Source organism: Dendrobates tinctorius, unplaced genomic scaffold (genome assembly GCF_039654945.1).
Source record: "Dendrobates tinctorius isolate UK_male_01 unplaced genomic scaffold, ASM3965494v1 ptg000455l, whole genome shotgun sequence".
Taxonomy (NCBI): Eukaryota; Metazoa; Chordata; class Amphibia; order Anura; family Dendrobatidae; genus Dendrobates; species Dendrobates tinctorius.
The window spans coordinates 2,283,631-2,290,420 of NW_027362117.1; positions in this window are offsets into that span (position 1 = coordinate 2,283,631).

The window sequence follows — 6,790 nt, forward strand, 5'->3', positions numbered from 1 at the left end:
CGTGTGCCCAAAATTCTTCACTTTCCATTTGTTGACCGGTCCAAAACCTCAACAGGACACAAGTGCCGTCCTGGTACTTGCAGTCTCCATCCTCCCTTGATCTATTACAATGTTTCCAATCTGAATGTTATGGACCCTCACGCTTGTATCTGGCCCTTCTCCCAGACTCTTCGCCGTCCTCATGGATACAAGTGTAGAAGGGTTTGGCCTTGTCTGAGGTCAACAAATCAAATCCAAGCGAGAACCATTGTGTTTGGACTATGGCTGGAAACAGTGGGAAACCGGCTGCCGCCAATCCACTGTCCATACATCTGAAGCCTCCATATCAGATAATATGTTAGATGTCAGCGGACTTTTTTGCAACCTGAGGGCAAAATATAGGAGTGAAGGTCATCTCAAGGTTGAGGAACCTGATGCCATTCCACCAAAGACGTAGCTGAGATTTTCTTGGTCTGAGGTTCCATATATAACTACAAAAGGCAAAGGGACATGGTCCTATACTCGTAAAATAATGAGTAGCTATGCCATAGTTATGCCCCAGACCTGAGACTGTGGTTCCTAGCCCATGCCCCACACATTGCCGAAGTATCTGCTCCAATCTGGGACTCACGAGAGAAGGACCGGGACTCCATCCTCCCTCCCCGTCCCCCACTGACATCAGCGGAGCCCTCCGAGCCCATTTACACCCAGGGTCTCAATCACATTGTGTTTTCCAGCTGAGGTTGTCGCCACTTACAGCCTCAGCTTCTCTAGTGTGGCGTCTTCAGACAGAAAAAAACAATTCAAGGTCATTTTTTCCGAATGGTTGTTTTCAATTTAGCTGGACCGGCGGCAGATTTAGACAATCTCTCTCTTCTTCCACAGAAGAAAAACTTTGTGAAATAAGCGCTTCTCTATCTTTGCATAATATTTATATTTTCAAGGTTAAGGATTTTTTTTTCATCCGAGCGTTTTCTTTTGTTGACAGATTTGTAAAAGACGATTTATTAATAAAATAGAAAGCTGCAGCTTAAAAAATGCTTGTGGTTAAAGGGTGAATTCAGCAAAGCGATGGGGAACAATGGCTTCACGAATAAAATATTTATATCATGTAAATGCACCATCGATGATACACAGTAACCAGCTGCACCAGGAGCGTCAACAGATAACAGGCGGCAGCAGCTTCAGCAAAGGCCCATTGCCATCAACATTGTATGCGGTCACTGTTCAGATGAGCGACGTCCTGTCTTATACTCTACTCACACCCAAAGCTGCATTCATTGTTCTGCTAAGTCAGTCCATTCTGGGCCCTTTCCCGGTATATATGTCCCCAAACCTGGGCTCCTCCCTGACATAGATGTCTCCAATCCTGAGCCCCCTTCCTAGTATATATGTACCCCATCCTGGTATACATGACCCCCTTCCTAGTATATATGTCCCCCATCCTGGTATACATGACCCCCTTCCTAGTATATATGTCCCACATCCTGGTATACATGTCCCCCATCCTGGGCCCCTTTCTGGTATATACTGTATGTCCCCAGTTTTGCCTATGCATACAAAATAAAAAAACATTCTTCTCACCTTCATCCGATTCCACCATGTGTGGCAACCTCTTCTGTAGCCGACTTACAGGCCAGCATCAGACAGCAGCGTGCCTGCTATGGCGACGCATCGTCACTGTCTCATGCAATGCCAATACTTTGCACACCGACATCAGCTGCAGGCCTCTGATTGGCCGGCGATGTAAATCACAGTGCGGGGAGCTGCAGGACCCCTGAACTGCGAAACACTTCAGCTGGATGTGTGGCCTCATCAGTGTACACCAGGACAGCACAGCACAGCAGTGTACACCAGGACAGCACAGCAGTGTACACCAGGACAGCACAGCAGTGTACACCAGGACAGCACAGCAGTGTACACCAGGACAGAACAGCACAGCACTGTACACCAGGAGAGGACAGCAGTGTACACCAGGAGAGGACAGCAGTGTACACCAGGACAGCACAGCAGTGTACATCAGGACAGCTCAGCACTGTACACCAGGACAGCACAGCAGTGTACACCAGGAGAGGACAGCAGTGTACACCAGGACAGCACAGCAGTGTACATCAGGACAGCTCAGCACTGTACACCAGGAGAGGACAGCAGTGTACACCAGGAGAGGACAGCAGTGTACACCAGGACAGCACAGCAGTGTACATCAGGACAGCTCAGCACTGTACACCAGGACAGCACAGCAGTGTACACCAGGAGAGGACAGCAGTGTACACCAGGACAGCACAGCAGTGTACATCAGGACAGCACAGCACTGTACACCAGGACAGCACAGCAGTGTACACCAGAACAGCACAGCAGTGTACACCAGGACAGCACAGCAGTGTACACCAGAACAGCACAGCAGTGTACATCAGGACAGCTCAGCACTGTACACCAGGACAGCAAAGCAGTGTACATCAGGACAGCTCAGCACTGTACACCAGGACAGCACAGCAGTGTACACCAGGAGAGGACAGCAGTGTACACCAGGACAGCACAGCAGTGTACATCAGGACAGCTCAGCACTGTACACCAGGACAGCACAGCAGTGTACACCAGAACAGCACAGCAGTGTACACCAGAACAGCACAGCAGTGTACACCAGGACAGCACAGCAGTGTACATCAGGACAGCTCAGCACTGTACACCAGGACAGCACAGCAGTGTACACCAGAACAGCAGTGTACACCAGGAGAGGACAGCAGTGTACACCAGGAGAGGACAGCAGTGTATACCAGGAGAGGACAGCAGTGTACACCAGGACAGGACAGCAGTGTACACCAGGACAGCTCAGCACTGTACACCAGGACAGCTCAGCACTGTACACCAGAACAGCACAGCAGTGTACACCAGGACAGCACAGCAGTGTACATCAGGACAGCTCAACACTGTACACCAGGACAGCACAGCAGTGTACACCAGGAGAGGACAGCAGTGTACACCAGGAGAGGACAGCAGTGTACACCAGGACAGCACAGCAGTGTACACCAGGACAGCACAGCAGTGTACACCAGGACAGCTCAGCACTGTACACCAGGACAGCTCAGCACTGTACACCAGAACAGCACAGCAGTGTACACCAGGACAGCACAGCAGTGTACATCAGGACAGCTCAACACTGTACACCAGGAGAGGACAGCAGTGTACACCAGGAGAGGACAGCAGTGTACACCAGGAGAGGACAGCAGTGTACACCAGGAGAGGACAGCAGTGTACATCAGGACAGCTCAGCACTGTACACCAGGACAGCACAGCAGTGTACATCAGGACAGCTCAGCACTGTACACCAGGACAGCACAGCAGTGTACACCAGGACAGCACAGCAGTGTACACCAGAACAGCACAGCAGTGTACACCAGAACAGCACAGCAGTGTACACCAGAACAGCAGTGCAATTGACTGGCAGTGGAGTCAGCACTTCAGGGGCTTAAATAGCCGATTGCCCCACCCAGGGCTCTCATGAAGGAATGAAAAACCTAGTCCAAAATTAACTCCATAACTCCCTTATAAAGCAACAACAAATGTCCCAGGGAAAAACAGGAGTGGATCTCTCATGTGTCACAAGCAACAAAGGTGCGGTACTGCTAAAGTGGACACAGAGGAGGCACAAATGTCACAGGTGCCATCAGGTCCCACACTGGGTGCTGCAAATACAAAATGGGATGATGGAAGTGAATATAAGATTTCTTATTGTACTCTAGGAAAGGAGAAAAATTGCGAAGGGAAGGTGGGGGAGGAGGGGTCTCAAAATAAGTTAGGCACTATCAAGGGAACATAAAAGAGACGACAAGGTCTATTAAAAGAACGTCTCGATAATGAATGATTTCAAGGAGAGTTTTTAATGTGTAGTTTCCCTTTAAGGACTCTGATCATAGAACTCTCTGTTGCAACATTGTGATTTGTTACTTTGTATCACTCCAGACAGTAAACGTGTTACAGCTCACAACCATCACAGGTTACTGATCCGGGTCCAGGAGACTCATTATTACTTATTATCATCTTTTTGCCATTATTTCAGGCGTCACTTTAGCTTCCGTCCTTCACATCTTCCGCTCCTTCAGTTTTTCTTTATTATTTCGTCCACTTTGCCAAAAACGTAAATGTATTTAATATGGGTTTCTGGTTGTGTAGTTTCCCATCGCTTCTCTCTCCAGCTCCGTCGACCGTTCGACTTTTGAGCATAGACGTATTTTGCGAGCTGTCTCCCGGCCTTCACCATGCCAGTCACATCTCCAGATAATTTTATTGACTTTCTTATTTCTTTTTTACTTTTATTAATATGCCGCATACACAGCGGCTGCCAAAACAGCTTCACTTGTTCCCATTGCTCTTGAACTCAGAAACATCGCGTCTTGCACAGAATGTCTTATATGAAAGAAAATGGACTGAATCCATATTTTGCTTTCACCAAGACACAAATAACTTCTGCGTCTAGAACTTGATTACAGGAAAAAAGTTGCCAGTTGTTTAAAGGAGAACTCCACTTTTCCTGTGGAAATCCACAATAAAAAGTATTTTTCTGAACACTTTGCTTTATTTATGTTGTGAACATATTGAGTCAGATGATGTATCAGGCTCTAATCACATCCAGAGCTGCATTCAAAATTCTGCTGGGTCATTGTATCCAGTGTGCAGTGCATTGTGGGAAAACTTGTGGTCCCATGGTAAAAGCTGAGCTGCTCGTCCATACAATTGATGGCAGGATCTCACTGACGTCTGTTTCTAAAGACAACTAGAAGAAATATCAATGCAGCTCTGGGTGTGATTAGAGAATAGGTGATTATGTAGAGTTTAGGTAGTTTTCATATTGCTTTGCGGATCGTATTGAGTGTTAGGGGAGCAGAACAGACATTGATAGAGATCGGGGTGGAGACAAAGTTGCTGCCGTCTGTGGCTACAGGGCCCCACCAGCAGGAACTGCAGTGAAGCTCAATGTCGGCCAGGCCCAGGGGACTGGATAAAAGTCCTCGGTGGGCCGCAGGTGGCCCGTGGGCCGTAGTTTACTGCCAAACATCATGTGTTAAATCCTACACCACTAAGAAAACTGTTTATCAGCTCTGCACTACCCTAGAGCACCAGGGAGATGGACGTAAGCCCTTCCACTACCCTAGACCACCAGGGAGATAGACGTAAGCCCTTCCACTATCTAGACCACCAGGTAGATGGACGTAAGCTCTTCCATTTCTCTAGACCACCAGGGAGATGGACGTAAGCCCTACCACTCTCTAGACCACCAGGGAGATGGACGTAAGCCCTACCACTCTCTAGACCACCAGGGAGATGGACGTAAGCCCTACCACTCTCTAGACCACCAGGGAGATTTGTGTAAGCCCTTCCAATACTTTAGACCACCAGGGAGATGGACGCAAGCCGTTCCACTACTCTAGACCATCAGGAAAACACTTATTTCCCCAGAGAACAAAACCCATTAAGCCTTTTACTACAGGGGACCATGAGAGAGAGATACTAATCCCTTTACTACCCTAGACTACTGACAATGCAATGATTACCCCTTCCCTGCCCTTGTACAGCAAGGAACTAAAAATTACCGGTTCACACCTTCGACCACCAATAAAACAGCTATTAGTTCCCTAATGGTTTAGACCACAAGGGAAGCAACTATTATCTCAACCACTACCCACTACTAGGAAAGCAGCCATTATGCCTTATTGCTCTAGAACCCAATGAAAGAAGACTTTACAGCTCCACTATTCTAGATCTCAAGGACAGAAGTCATTCCACCTTACTACTCTAGACCACCAGGGAAGCAGTCCTTGTCCATGACCACTCTTGACTTCAACTGAAGCAGATGATACTTAATATCTAGTTTAGATCAGTAGGGAGGGAAGTGGCTAATGGCTATCCGCTACTCCGCGCTTCAAAGAAAGGAGGTATTAACCCTCATTACTCTAGACCAGGGGTCCTCAAACTTTTTAAACAGGGGGCCAGTTCACGGTCCCTCGGACCATTGGAGGGCCGGAATATTGTTTAAAAAAACGAACAAATTCCTAAGCACACTGCACGTTTTATTTTGAAATAAAAAACAAAACAGGAACAAATACAATATTTAAAATAAAGAACGACTAAAGTTAAATCAACAAACTTACCGGTGTTTCAATGGGAACTCTGGGCCTGCTACTGGCTAATGAGATGGTCAATGTCCGGTTCAATATTTGTCACTGCTAGTCGTAACAATGAAGCAATTTTTCTCTTTCTTGATATCATTGTTTCCTAGGAATTCCAAACTGCTATTAGTAAAATACCAATATATATACAGCGCTGCAAAAACAATATACCAGCAATAAAATAGCCCACACAGAGACATACAGACTGCACAGCCCATCAATGCAGCCTGATCAGTGCCCATCAATGCAGTCTGATCAGTGCCCATCAATGCAGCCTGATCAGCGCCCATCAATGCAGTCTGATCCGTGCTCATCAATGCAGCTTGATCAGTGCCCATCAATGCAGCTTGATCAGTGCCCATCAATGCAGCTTGATCAGCGCCCATCAATGCAGCCTGATCAGCGCCCATCAATGCAGTCTGATCAGTGTCCATCAATGCAGTCTGATCAGCGCCCATCAATGCAGCCTGATCAGCGCCCATCAATGCAGTCTGATCAGCGCCCATCAATGCAGTCTGATCAGCGCCCATCAATGCAGCCTGATCAGCGCCCATCAATGCAGCCTGATCAGCGCCCATCAATGCAGTCTGATCCGTGCTCATCAATGCAGCTTGATCAGTGCCCATCAATGCAGCCTGATCAGTGCC